Genomic DNA, 26049 nt, shown 5'->3' with positions numbered 1-26049 from the left:
AATACGCAATTAGAGTTTCCAGAAATGATTAAAAACTTATAAGAAACCCTTGAAATAAAAGTTTGTAGATTCTTACTACATTTCCTGCTGTTTTCAATCATGGACATTACCCGTGGAAAGCAGAAAAATGACCAGAAAACTGATAGTATTTACAACTCCGGCCACTTTAGCGAGCGTTTTGACTTGAATTTGTTTTCAAATATTAGGAATTCATGTTTACACAGCTCACCATTAGTGTAGAAAGACTGTAAGTGAGGACTATACTGCTAATGTTTACAATTGTGGCCGAATTTCTCTAGCGTCTTTTTGGTGAATCAGTTAATATCCTTTCGGTTCCATTACATACTTGTAAGAAAACTGTCTAATTGTGGTAAAACTCTTAAAATACGCAATTAGAGTTTCCAGAAATGATTAAAAACTTATAAGAAACCCTTGAAATAAAAGTTTGTAGATTCTTACTACATTTCCTGCTTTTTTCAATCACGGACATGACCCGTGAAAAGCAGGGAAATGACCAGAAAACTGATAATATTTACAACTCCGGCCACTTTAGCGAGCGTTTTGACTTGAATTTGCTTTCAAATATTAGGAATTCATGTTTATACAGCTCACCATTAGTGTAGAAAGACTGTAAGTGAGGACTATACTGCTAATGTTTACAATTGAGGCCGAATTTCTCTAGCGTCTTTTTGGTGAATCAGTTACTATCCTGCCGGTTCCATTACATACTTGTAAGAAAACTATCTAATTGTGGTAAAACTCTTAAAATACGCAATTAGAGTTTCCAGAAATGATTAAAAACTTATAAGAAACCCTTGAAATAAAAGTTAGTAGATTCTTACTACATTTCCTGCTCTTTTCAATCACGGACATGACCCGTGGAAAGCAGAAAAATGACCTGAAAACTGATAATATTTACAACTCCGGCCACTTTGGCGAGCGTTTTGACTTGAATTTGTTTTCAAATATTAGGAATTCATGTTTACACAGCTCACCATTAGTTTAGAAAGACTGTAAGTGAGGACTATACTGCTAATGTTTACAATTGAGGCCGAATTTCTCTAGCGTCTTTTTGGTGAATCAGTTAATATCCTGCCGGTTCCATTACATACTTGTAAGAAAACTATCTAATTGTGGTAAAACTCTTAAAATACGCAATTAGAGTTTCCAGAAATGATTAAAAACTTATAAGAAACCCTGGAAATAAAAGTTAGTAGATTCTTACTACATTTCCTGCTCTTTTCAATCACGGACATTACCCGTGGAAAGCAGAAAAATGACCAGAAAACTGATAGTATTTACAACTCCGGCCACTTTAGCGAGCATTTTGACTTGAATTTGTTTTCAAATATTAGGAATTCATGTTTACACAGCTCACCATTAGTGTAGAAAGACTGTAAGTGAGGACTATACTGCTAATGTTTACCATTGTGGCCGAATTTCTCTAGCGTCTTTTTGGTGAATCAGTTAATATCCTGCCGGTTCCATTACATACTTGTAAGAAAACTGTCTAATTGTGGTAAAACTTTTTAAATACACAATTAGAGTTTCCAGAAATGATTAAAAACTTATAAGAAACCCTTGAAATAAAAGTTTGTAGATTCTTACTACATTTCCTGCTGTTTTCAATCACGGACATTACATGTGAAAAGCAGGGAAATGACCAGAAAACTGATAATATTTACAACTCCGGCCACTTTAGCGAGCCTTTTGACTTGAATTTGCTTTCAAATATTAGGAATTCATGTTTATACAGCTCACCATTAGTGTAGAAAGACTGTAAGTGAGGACTATACTGCTAATGTTTACAATTGAGGCCGAATTTCTCTAGCGTCTTTTTGGTGAATCAGTTACTATCCTGCCGGTTCCATTACATACTTGTAAGAAAACTGTCTAATTGTGGTAAAACTCTTAAAATACGCAATTAGAGTTTCCAGAAATGATTAAAAACTTATAAGAAACCCTTGAAATAAAAGTTTGTAGATTCTTACTACATTTCCTGCTGTTTTCAATCACGGACATTACATGTGAAAAGCAGGGAAATGACCAGAAAACTGATAATATTTACAACTCCGGCCACTTTAGCGAGCGTTTTGACTTGAATTTGCTTTCAAATATTAGGAATTCATGTTTATACAGCTCACCATTAGTGTAGAAAGACTGTAAGTGAGGACTATACTGCTAATGTTTACAATTGAGGCCGAATTTCTCTAGGGTCTTTTTGGTGAATCAGTTACTATCCTGCCGGTTCCATTACATACTTGTAAGAAAACTATCTAATTGTGGTAAAACTCTTAAAAAACGCAATTAGAGTTTCCAGAAATGATTAAAAACTTATAAGAAACCCTTGAAATAAAAGTTTGTAGATTCTTACTACATTTCCTGCTGTTTTCAATAACGGACATGACCCGTGAAAAGCAGGGAAATGACCAGAAAACTGATAATATTTACAACTCCGGCCAGTTTAGCGAGCGTTTTGACTTGAATTTGCTTTCAAATATTAGGAATTCATGTTTATACAGCTCACCATTAGTGTAGAAAGACTGTAAGTGAGGACTATACTGCTAATGTTTACAATTGAGGCCGAATTTCTCTAGCGTCTTTTTGGTGAATCAGTTACTATCCTGCCGGTTGCATTACATACTTGTAAGAAAACTGTCTAATTGTGGTAAAACTCTTAAAATACGCAATTAGAGTTTCCAGAAATGATTAAAAACTTATAAGAAACCCTTGAAATAAAAGTTTGTAGATTCTTACTTCATTTCCTGCTGTTTTCAATCACGGACATGACCCGTGAAAAGCAGGGAAATGACCAGAAAACTGATAATATTTACAACTCCGGCCACTTTAGCGAGCGTTTTGACTTGAATTTGTTTTCAAATATTAGGAATTCATGTTTATACAGCTCACCATTAGTGTAGAAAGACTGTAAGTGAGGACTATACTGCTAATGTTTACAATTGAGGCCGAATTTCTCTAGCGTCTTTTTGGTGAATCAGTTACTATCCTGCCGGTTCCATTACATACTTGTAAGAAAACTGTCTAATTGGGGTAAAACTCTTAAAAAACGCAATTAGAGTTTCCAGAAATGATTAAAAACTTATAAGAAACCCTTGAAATAAAAGTTTGTAGATTCTTACTACATTTCCTGCTGTTTTCAATAACGGACATGACCCGTGAAAAGCAGGGAAATGACCAGAAAACTGATAATATTTACAACTCCGGCCAGTTTAGCGAGCGTTTTGACTTGAATTTGCTTTCAAATATTAGGAATTCATGTTTATACAGCTCACCATTAGTGTAGAAAGACTGTAAGTGAGGACTATACTGCTAATGTTTACAATTGAGGCCGAATTTCTCTAGCGTCTTTTTGGTGAATCAGTTACTATCCTGCCGGTTGCATTACATACTTGTAAGAAAACTGTCTAATTGTGGTAAAACTCTTAAAATACGCAATTAGAGTTTCCAGAAATGATTAAAAACTTATAAGAAACCCTTGAAATAAAAGTTTGTAGATTCTTACTTCATTTCCTGCTGTTTTCAATCACGGACATGACCCGTGAAAAGCAGGGAAATGACCAGAAAACAGATAATATTTACAACTCCGGCCACTTTAGCGAGCGTTTTGACTTGAATTTGCTTTCAAATATTAGGAATTCATGTTTATACAGCTCACCATTAGTGTAGAAAGACTGTAAGTGAGGACTATACTGCTAATGTTTACAATTGAGGCCGAATTTCTCTAGTGTCTTTTTGGTGAATCAGTTACTATCCTGCCGGTTCCATTACATACTTGTAAGAAAACTGTCTAATTGGGGTAAAACTCTTAAAATACGCAATTAGAGTTTCCAGAAATGATTAAAAACTTATAAGAAAGCCTTGAAATAAAAGTTTGTAGATTCTTACTACATTTCCTGCTGTTTTCAATCACGGACATGACCCGTGAAAAGCAGGGAAATGACCAGAAAACTGATAATATTTACAACTCCGGCCACTTTAGCGAGCGTTTTGACTTGAATTTGCTTTCAACTATTAGGAATTCATGTTTATACACCTCACCATTAGTGTAGAAAGACTGTAAGTGAGGACTATACTGCTAATGTTTACAATTGAGGCCGAATTTCTCTAGCGTCTTTTTGGTGAATCAGTTACTATCCTGCCGGTTCCATTACATACTTGTAAGAAAACTGTCTAATTGTGGTAAAACTCTTAAAATACGCAATTAGAGTTTCCAGAAATGATTAAAAACTTATAAGAAACCCTTGAAATAAAAGTTAGTAGATTCTTACTACATTTCCTGCTCTTTTCAATCACGGACATGACCCGTGGAAAGCAGAAAAATGACCAGAAAACTGATAGTATTTACAACTCCGGCCACTTTAGCGAGCATTTTGACTTGAATTTGTTTTCAAATATTAAAAATTCATGTTTACATAGCTCTCCATTAGTGTAGAAAACTGTACGTGAGGACTATACTGCTAATGTTTACAATTGAGGCCGAATTTCTCTAGCGTCTTTTTGGTGAATCAGTTACTATCCTGCCGGTTCCATTACATACTTGTAAGAAAACTGTCTAATTGGGGTAAAACTCTTAAAATACGCAATTAGAGTTTCCAGAAATGATTAAAAACTTATAAGAAACCCTTGAAATAAAAGTTTGTAGATTCTTCCTACATTTCCTGCTCTTTTCAATCACGGACATTACCCGTGGAAAGCAGAAAAATGACCTGAAAACTGATAATATTTACAACTCCGGCGACTTTGGCGAGCGTTTTGACTTGAATTTGTTTTCAAATATTAGGAATTCATGTTTACACAGCTCACCATTAGTTTAGAAAGACTGTAAGTGAGGACTATACTGCTAATGTTTACAATTGAGGCCGAATTTCTCTAGCGTCTTTTTGGTGAATCAGTTAATATCCTGCCGGTTCCATTACATACTTGTAAGAAAACTGTCTAATTGTGGTAAAACTTTTTAAATACACAATTAGAGTTTCCAGAAATGATTAAAAACTTATAAGAAAGCCTTGAAATAAAAGTTTATAGATTCTTACTACATTTCCTGCTGTATTCAATCACGGACATGACCCGTGAAAAGCAGGGAAATGACCAGAAAACTGATAATATTTACAACTCCGGCCACTTTAGCGAGCGTTTTGACTTGAATTTGCTTTCAAATATTAGGAATTCATGTTTATACAGCTCACCATTAGTGTAGAAAGACTGTAAGTGAGGACTATACTGCTAATGTTTACAATTGAGGCCGAATTTCTCTAGCGTCTTTTTGGTGAATCAGTTACTATCCTGCCGGTTCCATTACATACTTGTAAGAAAACTGTCTAATTGTGGTAAAACTCTTAAAATACGCAATTAGAGTTTCCAGAAATGATTAAAAACTTATAAGAAAGCCTTGAAATAAAAGTTTGTAGATTCTTACTACATTTCCTGCTGTTTTCAATCACGGACATGACCCGTGAAAAGCAGGGAAATGACCAGAAAACTGATAATATTTACAACTCTGGCCACTTTAGCGAGCGTTTTGACTTGAATTTGCTTTCAAATATTAGGAATTCATGTTTATACAGCTCACCATTAGTGTAGAAAGACTGTAAGTGAGGACTATACTGCTAATGTTTACAATTGAGGCCGAATTTCTCTAGCGTCTTTTTGGTGAATCAGTTACTATCCTGCCGGTTCCATTACATACTTGTAAGAAAACTGTCTAATTGTGGTAAAACTCTTAAAATACGCAATTAGAGTTTCCAGAAATGATTAAAAACTTATAAGAAACCCTTGAAATAAAAGTTAGTAGATTCTTACTACATTTCCTGCTCTTTTCAATCACGGACATGACCCGTGGAAAGCAGAAAAATGACCAGAAAACTGATAGTATTTACAACTCCGGCCACTTTAGCGAGCATTTTGACTTGAATTTGTTTTCAAATATTAAAAATTCATGTTTACATAGCTCTCCATTAGTGTAGAAAACTGTACGTGAGGACTATACTGCTAATGTTTACAATTGAGGCCGAATTTCTCTAGCGTCTTTTTGGTGAATCAGTTACTATCCTGCCGGTTCCATTACATACTTGTAAGAAAACTGTCTAATTGTGGTAAAACTCTTAAAATACGCAATTAGAGTTTCCAGAAATGATTAAAAACTTATAAGAAACCCTTGAAATAAAAGTTTGTAGATTCTTACTACATTTCCTGCTGTTTTCAATAACGGACATGACCCGTGAAAAGCAGGGAAATGACCAGAAAACTGATAATATTTACAACTCCGGCCAGTTTAGCGAGCGTTTTGACTTGAATTTGCTTTCAAATATTAGGAATTCATGTTTATACAGCTCACCATTAGTGTAGAAAGACTGTAAGTGAGGACTATACTGCTAATGTTTACAATTGAGGCCGAATTTCTCTAGCGTCTTTTTGGTGAATCAGTTACTATCCTGCCGGTTGCATTACATACTTGTAAGAAAACTGTCTAATTGTGGTAAAACTCTTAAAATACGCAATTAGAGTTTCCAGAAATGATTAAAAACTTATAAGAAACCCTTGAAATAAAAGTTTGTAGATTCTTACTTCATTTCCTGCTGTTTTCAATCACGGACATGACCCGTGAAAAGCAGGGAAATGACCAGAAAACTGATAATATTTACAACTCCGGCCACTTTAGCGAGCGTTTTGACTTGAATTTGCTTTCAAATATTAGGAATTCATGTTTATACAGCTCACCATTAGTGTAGAAAGACTGTAAGTGAGGACTATACTGCTAATGTTTACAATTGAGGCCGAATTTCTCTAGCGTCTTTTTGGTGAATCAGTTACTATCCTGCCGGTTCCATTACATACTTGTAAGAAAACTGTCTAATTGGGGTAAAACTCTTAAAATACGCAATTAGAGTTTCCAGAAATGATTAAAAACTTATAAGAAACCCTTGAAATAAAAGTTTGTAGATTCTTACTACATTTCCTGCTGTTTTCAATCACGGACATGACCCGTGAAAAGCAGGGAAATGACCAGAAAACTGATAATATTTACAACTCCGGCCACTTTAGCGAGCGTTTTGACTTGAATTTGCTTTCAACTATTAGGAATTCATGTTTATACACCTCACCATTAGTGTAGAAAGACTGTAAGTGAGGACTATACTGCTAATGTTTACAATTGAGGCCGAATTTCTCTAGCGTCTTTTTGGTGAATCAGTTACTATCCTGCCGGTTCCATTACATACTTGTAAGAAAACTGTCTAATTGTGGTAAAACTCTTAAAATACGCAATTAGAGTTTCCAGAAATGATTAAAAACTTATACGAAACCCTTGAAATAAAAGTTTGTAGATTCTTACTACATTTCCTGCTGTTTTCAATCATGGACATTACCCGTGGAAAGCAGAAAAATGACCAGAAAACTGATAGTATTTACAACTCCGGCCACTTTAGCGAGCGTTTTGACTTGAATTTGTTTTCAAATATTAGGAATTCATGTTTACACAGCTCACCATTAGTGTAGAAAGACTGTAAGTGAGGACTATACTGCTAATGTTTACAATTGTGGCCGAATTTCTCTAGCGTCTTTTTGGTGAATCAGTTAATATCCTTTCGGTTCCATTACATACTTGTAAGAAAACTGTCTAATTGTGGTAAAACTCTTAAAATACGCAATTAGAGTTTCCAGAAATGATTAAAAACTTATAAGAAACCCTTGAAATAAAAGTTTGTAGATTCTTACTACATTTCCTGCTTTTTTCAATCACGGACATGACCCGTGAAAAGCAGGGAAATGACCAGAAAACTGATAATATTTACAACTCCGGCCACTTTAGCGAGCGTTTTGACTTGAATTTGCTTTCAAATATTAGGAATTCATGTTTATACAGCTCACCATTAGTGTAGAAAGACTGTAAGTGAGGACTATACTGCTAATGTTTACAATTGTGGCCGAATTTCTCTAGCGTCTTTTTGGTGAATCAGTTAATATCCTTTCGGTTCCATTACATACTTGTAAGAAAACTGTCTAATTGTGGTAAAACTCTTAAAATACGCAATTAGAGTTTCCAGAAATGATTAAAAACTTATAAGAAACCCTTGAAATAAAAGTTTGTAGATTCTTACTACATTTCCTGCTTTTTTCAATCACGGACATGACCCGTGAAAAGCAGGGAAATGACCAGAAAACTGATAATATTTACAACTCCGGCCACTTTAGCGAGCGTTTTGACTTGAATTTGCTTTCAAATATTAGGAATTCATGTTTATACAGCTCACCATTAGTGTAGAAAGACTGTAAGTGAGGACTATACTGCTAATGTTTACAATTGAGGCCGAATTTCTCTAGCGTCTTTTTGGTGAATCAGTTACTATCCTGCCGGTTCCATTACATACTTGTAAGAAAACTGTCTAATTGGGGTAAAACTCTTAAAATACGCAATTAGAGTTTCCAGAAATGATTAAAAACTTATAAGAAACCCTTGAAATAAAAGTTTGTAGATTCTTACTACATTTCCTGCTGTTTTCAATCACGGACATGACCCGTGAAAAGCAGGGAAATGACCAGAAAACTGATAATATTTACAACTCCGGCCACTTTAGCGAGCGTTTTGACTTGAATTTGCTTTCAACTATTAGGAATTCATGTTTATACACCTCACCATTAGTGTAGAAAGACTGTAAGTGAGGACTATACTGCTAATGTTTACAATTGAGGCCGAATTTCTCTAGCGTCTTTTTGGTGAATCAGTTACTATCCTGCCGGTTCCATTACATACTTGTAAGAAAACTGTCTAATTGTGGTAAAACTCTTAAAATACGCAATTAGAGTTTCCAGAAATGATTAAAAACTTATACGAAACCCTTGAAATAAAAGTTTGTAGATTCTTACTACATTTCCTGCTGTTTTCAATCATGGACATTACCCGTGGAAAGCAGAAAAATGACCAGAAACTGATAGTATTTACAACTCCGGCCACTTTAGCGAGCGTTTTGACTTGAATTTGTTTTCAAATATTAGGAATTCATGTTTACACAGCTCACCATTAGTGTAGAAAGACTGTAAGTGAGGACTATACTGCTAATGTTTACAATTGTGGCCGAATTTCTCTAGCGTCTTTTTGGTGAATCAGTTAATATCCTTTCGGTTCCATTACATACTTGTAAGAAAACTGTCTAATTGTGGTAAAACTCTTAAAATACGCAATTAGAGTTTCCAGAAATGATTAAAAACTTATAAGAAACCCTTGAAATAAAAGTTTGTAGATTCTTACTACATTTCCTGCTTTTTTCAATCACGGACATGACCCGTGAAAAGCAGGGAAATGACCAGAAAACTGATAATATTTACAACTCCGGCCACTTTAGCGAGCGTTTTGACTTGAATTTGCTTTCAAATATTAGGAATTCATGTTTATACAGCTCACCATTAGTGTAGAAAGACTGTAAGTGAGGACTATACTGCTAATGTTTACAATTGTGGCCGAATTTCTCTAGCGTCTTTTTGGTGAATCAGTTAATATCCTTTCGGTTCCATTACATACTTGTAAGAAAACTGTCTAATTGTGGTAAAACTCTTAAAATACGCAATTAGAGTTTCCAGAAATGATTAAAAACTTATAAGAAACCCTTGAAATAAAAGTTTGTAGATTCTTACTACATTTCCTGCTTTTTTCAATCACGGACATGACCCGTGAAAAGCAGGGAAATGACCAGAAAACTGATAATATTTACAACTCCGGCCACTTTAGCGAGCGTTTTGACTTGAATTTGCTTTCAAATATTAGGAATTCATGTTTATACAGCTCACCATTAGTGTAGAAAGACTGTAAGTGAGGACTATACTGCTAATGTTTACAATTGAGGCCGAATTTCTCTAGCGTCTTTTTGGTGAATCAGTTACTATCCTGCCGGTTCCATTACATACTTGTAAGAAAACTATCTAATTGTGGTAAAACTCTTAAAATACGCAATTAGAGTTTCCAGAAATGATTAAAAACTTATAAGAAACCCTTGAAATAAAAGTTAGTAGATTCTTACTACATTTCCTGCTCTTTTCAATCACGGACATGACCCGTGGAAAGCAGAAAAATGACCTGAAAACTGATAATATTTACAACTCCGGCCACTTTGGCGAGCGTTTTGACTTGAATTTGTTTTCAAATATTAGGAATTCATGTTTACACAGCTCACCATTAGTTTAGAAAGACTGTAAGTGAGGACTATACTGCTAATGTTTACAATTGAGGCCGAATTTCTCTAGCGTCTTTTTGGTGAATCAGTTAATATCCTGCCGGTTCCATTACATACTTGTAAGAAAACTATCTAATTGTGGTAAAACTCTTAAAATACGCAATTAGAGTTTCCAGAAATGATTAAAAACTTATAAGAAACCCTGGAAATAAAAGTTAGTAGATTCTTACTACATTTCCTGCTCTTTTCAATCACGGACATTACCCGTGGAAAGCAGAAAAATGACCAGAAAACTGATAGTATTTACAACTCCGGCCACTTTAGCGAGCATTTTGACTTGAATTTGTTTTCAAATATTAGGAATTCATGTTTACACAGCTCACCATTAGTGTAGAAAGACTGTAAGTGAGGACTATACTGCTAATGTTTACCATTGTGGCCGAATTTCTCTAGCGTCTTTTTGGTGAATCAGTTAATATCCTGCCGGTTCCATTACATACTTGTAAGAAAACTGTCTAATTGTGGTAAAACTTTTTAAATACACAATTAGAGTTTCCAGAAATGATTAAAAACTTATAAGAAACCCTTGAAATAAAAGTTTGTAGATTCTTACTACATTTCCTGCTGTTTTCAATCACGGACATTACATGTGAAAAGCAGGGAAATGACCAGAAAACTGATAATATTTACAACTCCGGCCACTTTAGCGAGCCTTTTGACTTGAATTTGCTTTCAAATATTAGGAATTCATGTTTATACAGCTCACCATTAGTGTAGAAAGACTGTAAGTGAGGACTATACTGCTAATGTTTACAATTGAGGCCGAATTTCTCTAGCGTCTTTTTGGTGAATCAGTTACTATCCTGCCGGTTCCATTACATACTTGTAAGAAAACTGTCTAATTGTGGTAAAACTCTTAAAATACGCAATTAGAGTTTCCAGAAATGATTAAAAACTTATAAGAAACCCTTGAAATAAAAGTTTGTAGATTCTTACTACATTTCCTGCTGTTTTCAATCACGGACATTACATGTGAAAAGCAGGGAAATGACCAGAAAACTGATAATATTTACAACTCCAGCCACTTTAGCGAGCGTTTTGACTTGAATTTGCTTTCAAATATTAGGAATTCATGTTTATACAGCTCACCATTAGTGTAGAAAGACTGTAAGTGAGGACTATACTGCTAATGTTTACAATTGAGGCCGAATTTCTCTAGGGTCTTTTTGGTGAATCAGTTACTATCCTGCCGGTTCCATTACATACTTGTAAGAAAACTATCTAATTGTGGTAAAACTCTTAAAAAACGCAATTAGAGTTTCCAGAAATGATTAAAAACTTATAAGAAACCCTTGAAATAAAAGTTTGTAGATTCTTACTACATTTCCTGCTGTTTTCAATAACGGACATGACCCGTGAAAAGCAGGGAAATGACCAGAAAACTGATAATATTTACAACTCCGGCCAGTTTAGCGAGCGTTTTGACTTGAATTTGCTTTCAAATATTAGGAATTCATGTTTATACAGCTCACCATTAGTGTAGAAAGACTGTAAGTGAGGACTATACTGCTAATGTTTACAATTGAGGCCGAATTTCTCTAGCGTCTTTTTGGTGAATCAGTTACTATCCTGCCGGTTGCATTACATACTTGTAAGAAAACTGTCTAATTGTGGTAAAACTCTTAAAATACGCAATTAGAGTTTCCAGAAATGATTAAAAACTTATAAGAAACCCTTGAAATAAAAGTTTGTAGATTCTTACTTCATTTCCTGCTGTTTTCAATCACGGACATGACCCGTGAAAAGCAGGGAAATGACCAGAAAACTGATAATATTTACAACTCCGGCCACTTTAGCGAGCGTTTTGACTTGAATTTGTTTTCAAATATTAGGAATTCATGTTTATACAGCTCACCATTAGTGTAGAAAGACTGTAAGTGAGGACTATACTGCTAATGTTTACAATTGAGGCCGAATTTCTCTAGCGTCTTTTTGGTGAATCAGTTACTATCCTGCCGGTTCCATTACATACTTGTAAGAAAACTGTCTAATTGTGGTAAAACTCTTAAAATACGCAATTAGAGTTTCCAGAAATGATTAAAAACTTATAAGAAACCCTTGAAATAAAAGTTTGTAGATTCTTACTACATTTCCTGCTGTTTTCAATAACGGACATGACCCGTGAAAAGCAGGGAAATGACCAGAAAACTGATAATATTTACAACTCCGGCCAGTTTAGCGAGCGTTTTGACTTGAATTTGCTTTCAAATATTAGGAATTCATGTTTATACAGCTCACCATTAGTGTAGAAAGACTGTAAGTGAGGACTATACTGCTAATGTTTACAATTGAGGCCGAATTTCTCTAGCGTCTTTTTGGTGAATCAGTTACTATCCTGCCGGTTGCATTACATACTTGTAAGAAAACTGTCTAATTGTGGTAAAACTCTTAAAATACGCAATTAGAGTTTCCAGAAATGATTAAAAACTTATAAGAAACCCTTGAAATAAAAGTTTGTAGATTCTTACTTCATTTCCTGCTGTTTTCAATCACGGACATGACCCGTGAAAAGCAGGGAAATGACCAGAAAACAGATAATATTTACAACTCCGGCCACTTTAGCGAGCGTTTTGACTTGAATTTGCTTTCAAATATTAGGAATTCATGTTTATACAGCTCACCATTAGTGTAGAAAGACTGTAAGTGAGGACTATACTGCTAATGTTTACAATTGAGGCCGAATTTCTCTAGCGTCTTTTTGGTGAATCAGTTACTATCCTGCCGGTTCCATTACATACTTGTAAGAAAACTGTCTAATTGGGGTAAAACTCTTAAAATACGCAATTAGAGTTTCCAGAAATGATTAAAAACTTATAAGAAAGCCTTGAAATAAAAGTTTGTAGATTCTTACTACATTTCCTGCTGTTTTCAATCACGGACATGACCCGTGAAAAGCAGGGAAATGACCAGAAAACTGATAATATTTACAACTCCGGCCACTTTAGCGAGCGTTTTGACTTGAATTTGCTTTCAACTATTAGGAATTCATGTTTATACACCTCACCATTAGTGTAGAAAGACTGTAAGTGAGGACTATACTGCTAATGTTTACAATTGAGGCCGAATTTCTCTAGCGTCTTTTTGGTGAATCAGTTACTATCCTGCCGGTTCCATTACATACTTGTAAGAAAACTGTCTAATTGGGGTAAAACTCTTAAAATACGCAATTAGAGTTTCCAGAAATGATTAAAAACTTATAAGAAACCCTTGAAATAAAAGTTAGTAGATTCTTACTACATTTCCTGCTCTTTTCAATCACGGACATGACCCGTGGAAAGCAGAAAAATGACCAGAAAACTGATAGTATTTACAACTCCGGCCACTTTAGCGAGCATTTTGACTTGAATTTGTTTTCAAATATTAAAAATTCATGTTTACATAGCTCTCCATTAGTGTAGAAAACTGTACGTGAGGACTATACTGCTAATGTTTACAATTGAGGCCGAATTTCTCTAGCGTCTTTTTGGTGAATCAGTTACTATCCTGCCGGTTCCATTACATACTTGTAAGAAAACTGTCTAATTGGGGTAAAACTCTTAAAATACGCAATTAGAGTTTCCAGAAATGATTAAAAACTTATAAGAAACCCTTGAAATAAAAGTTTGTAGATTCTTCCTACATTTCCTGCTCTTTTCAATCACGGACATTACCCGTGGAAAGCAGAAAAATGACCTGAAAACTGATAATATTTACAACTCCGGCGACTTTGGCGAGCGTTTTGACTTGAATTTGTTTTCAAATATTAGGAATTCATGTTTACACAGCTCACCATTAGTTTAGAAAGACTGTAAGTGAGGACTATACTGCTAATGTTTACAATTGAGGCCGAATTTCTCTAGCGTCTTTTTGGTGAATCAGTTAATATCCTGCCGGTTCCATTACATACTTGTAAGAAAACTGTCTAATTGTGGTAAAACTTTTTAAATACACAATTAGAGTTTCCAGAAATGATTAAAAACTTATAAGAAACCCTTGAAATAAAAGTTTGTAGATTCTTACTACATTTCCTGCTGTTTTCAATCATGGATATTACCCGTGGAAAGCAGAAAAATGACCAGAAAACTGATAGTATTTACAACTCCGGCCACTTTAGCGAGCGTTTTGACTTGAATTTGTTTTCAAATATTAGGAATTCATGTTTACACAGCTCACCATTAGTGTAGAAAGACTGTACGTGAGGACTATACTGCTAATGTTTACAATTGAGGCCGAATTTCTCTAGCGTCTTTTTGGTGAATCAGTTACTATCCTGCCGGTTCCATTACATACTTGTAAGAAAACTGTCTAATTGGGGTAAAACTCTTAAAATACGCAATTAGAGTTTCCAGAAATGATTAAAAACTTATAAGAAACCCTTGAAATAAAAGTTTGTAGATTCTTACTACATTTCCTGCTGTTTTCAATCACGGACATGACCCGTGAAAAGCAGGGAAATGACCAGAAAACTGATAATATTTACAACTCCGGCCACTTTAGCGAGCGTTTTGACTTGAATTTGCTTTCAACTATTAGGAATTCATGTTTATACACCTCACCATTAGTGTAGAAAGACTGTAAGTGAGGACTATACTGCTAATGTTTACAATTGAGGCCGAATTTCTCTAGCGTCTTTTTGGTGAATCAGTTACTATCCTGCCGGTTCCATTACATACTTGTAAGAAAACTGTCTAATTGTGGTAAAACTCTTAAAATACGCAATTATAGTTTCCAGAAATGATTAAAAACTTATACGAAACCCTTGAAATAAAAGTTTGTAGATTCTTACTACATTTCCTGCTCTTTTCAATCACGGACATTACCCGTGGAAAGCAGAAAAATGACCTGAAAACTGATAATATTTACAACTCCGGCCACTTTGGCGAGCGTTTTGACTTGAATTTGTTTTCAAATATTAGGAATTCATGTTTACACAGCTCACCATTAGTTTAGAAAGACTGTAAGTGAGGACTATACTGCTAATGTTTACAATTGAGGCCGAATTTCTCTAGCGTCTTTTTGGTGAATCAGTTAATATCCTGCTGGTTCCATTACATACTTGTAAGAAAACTATCTAATTGTGGTAAAACTCTTAAAATACGCAATTAGAGTTTCCAGAAATGATTAAAAACTTATAAGAAACCCTTGAAATAAAAGTTTGTAGATTCTTACTACATTTCCTGCTGTTTTCAATCATGGACATTACCCGTGGAAAGCAGAAAAATGACCAGAAAACTGATAGTATTTACAACTCCGGCCACTTTAGCGAGCGTTTTGACTTGAATTTGTTTTCAAATATTAGGAATTCATGTTTACACAGCTCACCATTAGTGTAGAAAGACTGTAAGTGACGACTATACTGCTAATGTTTACAATTGTGGCCGAATTTCTCTAGCGTCTTTTTGGTGAATCAGTTAATATCCTGCCGGTTCCATTACATACTTGTAAGAAAACTGTCTAATTGTGGTAAAACTCTTAAAATACGCAATTAGAGTTTCCAGAAATGATTAAAAACTTATAAGAAACCCTTGAAATAAAAGTTAGTAGATTCTTACTACATTTCCTGCTCTTTTCAATCACGGACATGACCCGTGGAAAGCAGAAAAATGACCTGAAAACTGATAATATTTACAACTCCGGCCACTTTGGCGAGCGTTTTGACTTGAATTTGTTTTCAAATATTAGGAATTCATGTTTACACAGCTCACCATTAGTTTAGAAAGACTGTAAGTGAGGACTATACTGCTAATGTTTACAATTGAGGCCGAATTTCTCTAGCGTCTTTTTGGTGAATCAGTTAATATCCTGCCGGTTCCATTACATACTTGTAAGAAAACTATCTAATTGTGGTAAAACTCTTAAAATACGCAATTAGAGTTTCCAGAAATGATTAAAAACTTATAAGAAACCCTGGAAATAAAAGTTAGTAGATTCTTACTACATTTCCTGCTCTTTTCAATCACGGACATTACCCGTGGAAAGCAGAAAAATGACCAGAAAACTGATAGTATTTACAACTCCGGCCACTTTAGCGAGCATTTTGACTTGAATTTGTTTTCAAATATTAGGAATTCATGCTTACACAGCTCACCATTAGTGTAGAAAGACTGTAAGTGAGGACTATACTGCTAATGTTTACCATTGTGGCCGAATTTCTCTAGCGTCTTTTTGGTGAATCAGTTAATATCCTGCCGGTTCCATTACATACTTGTAAGAAAACTGTCTAATTGTGGTAAAACTTTTTAAATACACAATTAGAGTTTCCAGAAATGATTAAAAACTTATAAGAAACCCTTGAAATAAAAGTTTGTAGATTCTTACTACATTTCCTGCTGTTTTCAATCACGGACATGACCCGTGAATAGCAGGGAAATGACCAGAAAACTGATAATATTTACAACTCCGGCCACTTTAGCGAGCGTTTTGACTTGAATTTGCTTTCAAATATTAGGAATTCATGTTTATACAGCTCACCATTAGTGTAGAAAGACTGTAAGTGAGGACTATACTGCTAATGTTTACAATTGAGGCCGAATTTCTCTAGCGTCTTTTTGGTGAATCAGTTACTATCCTGCCGGTTCCATTACATACTTGTAAGAAAACTGTCTAATTGTGGTAAAACTCTTAAAATACGCAATTAGAGTTTCCAGAAATGATTAAAAACTTATAAGAAACCCTTGAAATAAAAGTTTGTAGATTCTTACTACATTTCCTGCTGTTTTCAATCACGGACATTACATGTGAAAAGCAGGGAAATGACCAGAAAACTGATAATATTTACAACTCCGGCCACTTTAGCGAGCGTTTTGACTTGAATTTGCTTTCAAATATTAGGAATTCATGTTTATACAGCTCACCATTAGTGTAGAAAGACTGTAAGTGAGGACTATACTGCTAATGTTTACAATTGAGGCCGAATTTCTCTAGCGTCTTTTTGGTGAATCAGTTACTATCCTGCCGGTTGCATTACATACTTGTAAGAAAACTGTCTAATTGTGGTAAAACTCTTAAAATACGCAATTAGAGTTTCCAGAAATGATTAAAAACTTATAAGAAACCCTTGAAATAAAAGTTTGTAGATTCTTACTTCATTTCCTGCTGTTTTCAATCACGGACATGACCCGTGAAAAGCAGGGAAATGACCAGAAAACTGATAATATTTACAACTCCGGCCACTTTAGCGAGCGTTTTGACTTGAATTTGCTTTCAAATATTAGGAATTCATGTTTATACAGCTCACCATTAGTGTAGAAAGACTGTAAGTGAGGACTATACTGCTAATGTTTACAATTGAGGCCGAATTTCTCTAGCGTCTTTTTGGTGAATCAGTTACTATCCTGCCGGTTCCATTACATACTTGTAAGAAAACTGTCTAATTGGGGTAAAACTCTTAAAAAACGCAATTAGAGTTTCCAGAAATGATTAAAAACTTATAAGAAACCCTTGAAATAAAAGTTTGTAGATTCTTACTACATTTCCTGCTGTTTTCAATAACGGACATGACCCGTGAAAAGCAGGGAAATGACCAGAAAACTGATAATATTTACAACTCCGGCCAGTTTAGCGAGCGTTTTGACTTGAATTTGCTTTCAAATATTAGGAATTCATGTTTATACAGCTCACCATTAGTGTAGAAAGACTGTAAGTGAGGACTATACTGCTAATGTTTACAATTGAGGCCGAATTTCTCTAGCGTCTTTTTGGTGAATCAGTTACTATCCTGCCGGTTGCATTACATACTTGTAAGAAAACTGTCTAATTGTGGTAAAACTCTTAAAATACGCAATTAGAGTTTCCAGAAATGATTAAAAACTTATAAGAAACCCTTGAAATAAAAGTTTGTAGATTCTTACTTCATTTCCTGCTGTTTTCAATCACGGACATGACCCGTGAAAAGCAGGGAAATGACCAGAAAACTGATAATATTTACAACTCCGGCCACTTTAGCGAGCGTTTTGACTTGAATTTGCTTTCAACTATTAGGAATTCATGTTTATACACCTCACCATTAGTGTAGAAAGACTGTAAGTGAGGACTATACTGCTAATGTTTACAATTGAGGCCGAATTTCTCTAGCGTCTTTTTGGTGAATCAGTTACTATCCTGCCGGTTGCATTACATACTTGTAAGAAAACTGTCTAATTGTGGTAAAACTCTTAAAATACGCAATTAGAGTTTCCAGAAATGATTAAAAACTTATAAGAAACCCTTGAAATAAAAGTTAGTAGATTCTTACTACATTTCCTGCTCTTTTCAATCACGGACATGACCCGTGGAAAGCAGAAAAATGACCAGAAAACTGATAGTATTTACAACTCCGGCCACTTTAGCGAGCATTTTGACTTGAATTTGTTTTCAAATATTAAAAATTCATGTTTACATAGCTCTCCATTAGTGTAGAAAACTGTACGTGAGGACTATACTGCTAATGTTTACAATTGAGGCCGAATTTCTCTAGCGTCTTTTTGGTGAATCAGTTACTATCCTGCCGGTTCCATTACATACTTGTAAGAAAACTGTCTAATTGTGGTAAAACTCTTAAAATACGCAATTAGAGTTTCCAGAAATGATTAAAAACTTATAAGAAACCCTTGAAATAAAAGTTTGTAGATTCTTACTACATTTCCTGCTGTTTTCAATAACGGACATGACCCGTGAAAAGCAGGGAAATGACCAGAAAACTGATAATATTTACAACTCCGGCCAGTTTAGCGAGCGTTTTGACTTGAATTTGCTTTCAAATATTAGGAATTCATGTTTATACAGCTCACCATTAGTGTAGAAAGACTGTAAGTGAGGACTATACTGCTAATGTTTACAATTGAGGCCGAATTTCTCTAGCGTCTTTTTGGTGAATCAGTTACTATCCTGCCGGTTGCATTACATATTTGTAAGAAAACTGTCTAATTGTGGTAAAACTCTTAAAATACGCAATTAGAGTTTCCAGAAATGATTAAAAACTTATAAGAAACCCTTGAAATAAAAGTTTGTAGATTCTTACTTCATTTCCTGCTGTTTTCAATCACGGACATGACCCGTGAAAAGCAGGGAAATGACCAGAAAACTGATAATATTTACAACTCCGGCCACTTTAGCGAGCGTTTTGACTTGAATTTGCTTTCAAATATTAGGAATTCATGTTTATACAGCTCACCATTAGTGTAGAAAGACTGTAAGTGAGGACTATACTGCTAATGTTTACAATTGAGGCCGAATTTCTCTAGCGTCTTTTTGGTGAATCAGTTACTATCCTGCCGGTTCCATTACATACTTGTAAGAAAACTGTCTAATTGGGGTAAAACTCTTAAAATACGCAATTAGAGTTTCCAGAAATGATTAAAAACTTATAAGAAACCCTTGAAATAAAAGTTTGTAGATTCTTACTACATTTCCTGCTGTTTTCAATCACGGACATGACCCGTGAAAAGCAGGGAAATGACCAGAAAACTGATAATATTTACAACTCCCTCCACTTTAGCGAGCGTTTTGACTTGAATTTGCTTTCAACTATTAGGAATTCATGTTTATACACCTCACCATTAGTGTAGAAAGACTGTAAGTGAGGACTATACTGCTAATGTTTACAATTGAGGCCGAATTTCTCTAGCGTCTTTTTGGTGAATCAGTTACTATCCTGCCGGTTCCATTACATACTTGTAAGAAAACTGTCTAATTGTGGTAAAACTCTTAAAATACGCAATTAGAGTTTCCAGAAATGATTAAAAACTTATACGAAACCCTTGAAATAAAAGTTTGTAGATTCTTACTACATTTCCTGCTCTTTTCAATCACGGACATTACCCGTGGAAAGCAGAAAAATGACCTGAAAACTGATAATATTTACAACTCCGGCCACTTTGGCGAGCGTTTTGACTTGAATTTGTTTTCAAATATTAGGAATTCATGTTTACACAGCTCACCATTAGTTTAGAAAGACTGTAAGTGAGGACTATACTGCTAATGTTTACAATTGAGGCCGAATTTCTCTAGCGTCTTTTTGGTGAATCAGTTAATATCCTGCTGGTTCCATTACATACTTGTAAGAAAACTATCTAATTGTGGTAAAACTCTTAAAATACGCAATTAGAGTTTCCAGAAATGATTAAAAACTTATAAGAAACCCTTGAAATAAAAGTTTGTAGATTCTTACTACATTTCCTGCTGTTTTCAATCATGGACATTACCCGTGGAAAGCAGAAAAATGACCAGAAAACTGATAGTATTTACAACTCCGGCCACTTTAGCGAGCGTTTTGACTTGAATTTGTTTTCAAATATTAGGAATTCATGTTTACACAGCTCACCATTAGTGTAGAAAGACTGTAAGTGAGGACTATACTGCTAATGTTTACAATTGTGGCCGAATTTCTCTAGCGTCTTTTTGGTGAATCAGTTAATATCCTGCCGGTTCCATTACATACTTGTAAGAAAACTGTCTAATTGTGGTAAAACTCTTAAAATACGCAATTAGAGTTTCCAGAAATGATTAAAAACTTATAAGAAACCCTTGAAATAAAAGTTTGTAGATTCTTACTACATTTCCTGCTTTTTTCAATCACGGACATGACCCGTGAAAAGCAGGGAAATGACCAGAAAACTGATAATATTTACAACTCCGGCTACTTTAGCGAGCGTTTTGACTTGAATTTGCTTTCAAATATTAGGAATTCATGTTTATACAGCTCACCATTAGTGTAGAAAGACTGTAAGTGAGGACTATACTGCTAATGTTTACAATTGAGGCCGAATTTCTCTAGCGTCTTTTTGGTGAATCAGTTACTATCCTGCCGGTTCCATTACATACTTGTAAGAAAACTATCTAATTGTGGTAAAACTCTTAAAATACGCAATTAGAGTTTCCAGAAATGATTAAAAACTTATAAGAAACCCTTGAAATAAAAGTTAGTAGATTCTTACTACATTTCCTGCTCTTTTCAATCACGGACATGACCCGTGGAAAGCAGAAAAATGACCTGAAAACTGATAATATTTACAACTCCGGCCACTTTGGCGAGCGTTTTGACTTGAATTTGTTTTCAAATATTAGGAATTCATGTTTACACAGCTCACCATTAGTTTAGAAAGACTGTAAGTGAGGACTATACTGCTAATGTTTACAATTGAGGCCGAATTTCTCTAGCGTCTTTTTGGTGAATCAGTTAATATCCTGCCGGTTCCATTACATACTTGTAAGAAAACTATCTAATTGTGGTAAAACTCTTAAAATACGCAATTAGAGTTTCCAGAAATGATTAAAAACTTATAAGAAACCCTGGAAATAAAAGTTAGTAGATTCTTACTACATTTCCTGCTCTTTTCAATCACGGACATTACCCGTGGAAAGCAGAAAAATGACCAGAAAACTGATAGTATTTACAACTCCGGCCACTTTAGCGAGCATTTTGACTTGAATTTGTTTTCAAATATTAGGAATTCATGTTTACACAGCTCACCATTAGTGTAGAAAGACTGTAAGTGAGGACTATACTGCTAATGTTTACCATTGTGGCCGAATTTCTCTAGCGTCTTTTTGGTGAATCAGTTAATATCCTGCCGGTTCCATTACATACTTGTAAGAAAACTGTCTAATTGTGGTAAAACTTTTTAAATACACAATTAGAGTTTCCAGAAATGATTAAAAACTTATAAGAAACCCTTGAAATAAAAGTTAGTAGATTCTTACTACATTTCCTGCTGTTTTCAATCACGGACATGACCCGTGAAAAGCAGGGAAATGACCAGAAAACTGATAATATTTACAACTCCGGCCACTTTAGCGAGCGTTTTGACTTGAATTTGCTTTCAAATATTAGGAATTCATGTTTATACAGCTCACCATTAGTGTAGAAAGACTGTAAGTGAGGACTATACTGCTAATGTTTACAATTGAGGCCGAATTTCTCTAGCGTCTTTTTGGTGAATCAGTTACTATCCTGCCGGTTCCATTACATACTTGTAAGAAAACTGTCTAATTGTGGTAAAACTCTTAAAATACGCAATTAGAGTTTCCAGAAATGATTAAAAACTTATAAGAAACCCTTGAAATAAAAGTTTGTAGATTCTTACTACATTTCCTGCTGTTTTCAATCACGGACATTACATGTGAAAAGCAGGGAAATGACCAGAAAACTGATAATATTTACAACTCCGGCCACTTTAGCGAGCGTTTTGACTTGAATTTGCTTTCAAATATTAGGAATTCATTTTTATACAGCTCACCATTAGTGTAGAAAGACTGTAAGTGAGGACTATACTGCTAATGTTTACAATTGAGGCCGAATTTCTCTAGGGTCTTTTTGGTGAATCAGTTACTATCCTGCCGGTTCCATTACATACTTGTAAGAAAACTATCTAATTGTGGTAAAACTCTTAAAAAACGCAATTAGAGTTTCCAGAAATGATTAAAAACTTATAAGAAACCCTTGAAATAAAAGTTTGTAGATTCTTACTACATTTCCTGCTGTTTTCAATAACGGACATGACCCGTGAAAAGCAGGGAAATGACCAGAAAACTGATAATATTTACAACTCCGGCCAGTTTAGCGAGCGTTTTGACTTGAATTTGCTTTCAAATATTAGGAATTCATGTTTATACAGCTCACCATTAGTGTAGAAAGACTGTAAGTGAGGACTATACTGCTAATGTTTACAATTGAGGCCGAATTTCTCTAGCGTCTTTTTGGTGAATCAGTTACTATCCTGCCGGTTGCATTACATACTTGTAAGAAAACTGTCTAATTGTGGTAAAACTCTTAAAATACGCAATTAGAGTTTCCAGAAATGATTAAAAACTTATTAGAAACCCTTGAAATAAAAGTTTGTAGATTCTTACTTCATTTCCTGCTGTTTTCAATCACGGACATGACCCGTGAAAAGCAGGGAAATGACCAGAAAACTGATAATATTTACAACTCCGGCCACTTTAGCGAGCGTTTTGACTTGAATTTGCTTTCAAATATTAGGAATTCATGTTTATACAGCTCACCATTAGTGTAGAAAGACTGTAAGTGAGGACTATACTGCTAATGTTTACAATTGAGGCCGAATTTCTCTAGCGTCTTTTTGGTGAATCAGTTACTATCCTGCCGGTTCCATTACATACTTGTAAGAAAACTGTCTAATTGGGGTAAAACTCTTAAAAAACGCAATTAGAGTTTCCAGAAATGATTAAAAACTTATAAGAAACCCTTGAAATAAAAGTTTGTAGATTCTTACTACATTTCCTGCTGTTTTCAATAACGGACATGACCCGTGAAAAGCAGGGAAATGACCAGAAAACTGATAATATTTACAACTCCGGCCAGTTTAGCGAGCGTTTTGACTTGAATTTGCTTTCAAATATTAGGAATTCATGTTTATACAGCTCACCATTAGTGTAGAAAGACTGTAAGTGAGGACTATACTGCTAATGTTTACAATTGAGGCCGAATTTCTCTAGCGTCTTTTTGGTGAATCAGTTACTATCCTGCCGGTTGCATTACATACTTGTAAGAAAACTGTCTAATTGTGGTAAAACTCTTAAAATACGCAATTAGAGTTTCCAGAAATGATTAAAAACTTATAAGAAACCCTTGAAATAAAAGTTTGTAGATTCTTACTTCATTTCCTGCTGTTTTCAATCACGGACATGACCCGTGAAAAGCAGGGAAATGACCAGAAAACTGATAATATTTACAACTCCGGCCACTTTAGCGAGCGTTTTGACTTGAATTTGCTTTCAAATATTAGGAATTCATGTTTATACAGCTCACCATTAGTGTAGAAAGACTGTAAGTGAGGACTATACTGCTAATGTTTACAATTGAGGCCGAATTTCTCTAGCGTCTTTTTGGTGAATCAGTTACTATCCTGCCGGTTCCATTACATACTTGTAAGAAAACTGTCTAATTGGGGTAAAACTCTTAAAATACGCAATTAGAGTTTCCAGAAATGATTAAAAACTTATAAGAAACCCTTGAAATAAAAGTTTGTAGATTCTTACTACATTTCCTGCTGTTTTCAATCACGGACATGACCCGTGAAAAGCAGGGAAATGACCAGAAAACTGATAATATTTACAACTCCGGCCACTTTAGCGAGCGTTTTGACTTGAATTTGCTTTCAACTATTAGGAATTCATGTTTATACACCTCACCATTAGTGTAGAAAGACTGTAAGTGAGGACTATACTGCTAATGTTTACAATTGAGGCCGAATTTCTCTAGCGTCTTTTTGGTGAATCAGTTACTATCCTGCCGGTTCCATTACATACTTGTAAGAAAACTGTCTAATTGTGGTAAAACTCTTAAAATACGCAATTAGAGTTTCCAGAAATGAATAAAAACTTATAAGAAACCCTTGAAATAAAAGTTTGTAGATTCTTACTACATTTCCTGCTCTTTTCAATCACGGACATTACCCGTGGAAAGCAGAAAAATGACCTGAAAACTGATAATATTTACAACTCCGGCCACTTTGGCGAGCGTTTTGACTTGAATTTGTTTTCAAATATTAGGAATTCATGTTTACACAGCTCACCATTAGTTTAGAAAGACTGTAAGTGAGGACTATACTGCTAATGTTTACAATTGAGGCCGAATTTCTCTAGCGTCTTTTTGGTGAATCAGTTAATATCCTGCTGGTTCCATTACATACTTGTAAGAAAACTATCTAATTGTGGTAAAACTCTTAAAATACGCAATTAGAGTTTCCAGAAATGATTAAAAACTTATAAGAAACCCTTGAAATAAAAGTTTGTAGATTCTTACTACATTTCCTGCTGTTTTCAATCATGGACATTACCCGTGGAAAGCAGAAAAATGACCAGAAAACTGATAGTATTTACAACTCCGGCCACTTTAGCGAGCGTTTTGACTTGAATTTGTTTTCAAATATTAGGAATTCATGTTTACACAGCTCACCATTAGTGTAGAAAGACTGTAAGTGAGGACTATACTGCTAATGTTTACAATTGTGGCCGAATTTCTCTAGCGTCTTTTTGGTGAATCAGTTAATATCCTGCCGGTTCCATTACATACTTGTAAGAAAACTGTCTAATTGTGGTAAAACTCTTAAAATACGCAATTAGAGTTTCCAGAAATGATTAAAAACTTATAAGAAACCCTTGAAATAAAAGTTTGTAGATTCTTACTACATTTCCTGCTTTTTTCAATCACGGACATGACCCGTGAAAAGCAGGGAAATGACCAGAAAACTGATAATATTTACAACTCCGGCCACTTTAGCGAGCGTTTTGACTTGAATTTGCTTTCAAATATTAGGAATTCATGTTTATACAGCTCACCATTAGTGTAGAAAGACTGTAAGTGAGGACTATACTGCTAATGTTTACAATTGAGGCCGAATTTCTCTAGCGTCTTTTTGGTGAATCAGTTACTATCCTGCCGGTTCCATTACATACTTGTAAGAAAACTATCTAATTGTGGTAAAACTCTTAAAATACGCAATTAGAGTTTCCAGAAATGATTAAAAACTTATAAGAAACCCTTGAAATAAAAGTTAGTAGATTCTTACTACATTTCCTGCTCTTTTCAATCACGGACATGACCCGTGGAAAGCAGAAAAATGACCTGAAAACTGATAATATTTACAACTCCGGCCACTTTGGCGAGCGTTTTGACTTGAATATGTTTTCAAATATTAGGAATTCATGTTTACACAGCTCACCATTAGTTTAGAAAGACTGTAAGTGAGGACTATACTGCTAATGTTTACAATTGAGGCCGAATTTCTCTAGCGTCTTTTTGGTGAATCAGTTAATATCCTGCCGGTTCCATTACATACTTGTAAGAAAACTATCTAATTGTGGTAAAACTCTTAAAATACGCAAT

Source organism: Myotis nattereri (genome assembly GCF_964212035.1).
Source record: "Myotis nattereri genome assembly, chromosome: 12".
NCBI lineage: Eukaryota > Metazoa > Chordata > Mammalia > Chiroptera > Vespertilionidae > Myotis > Myotis nattereri.
Note: the sequence above shows the minus strand (reverse complement) of the source record.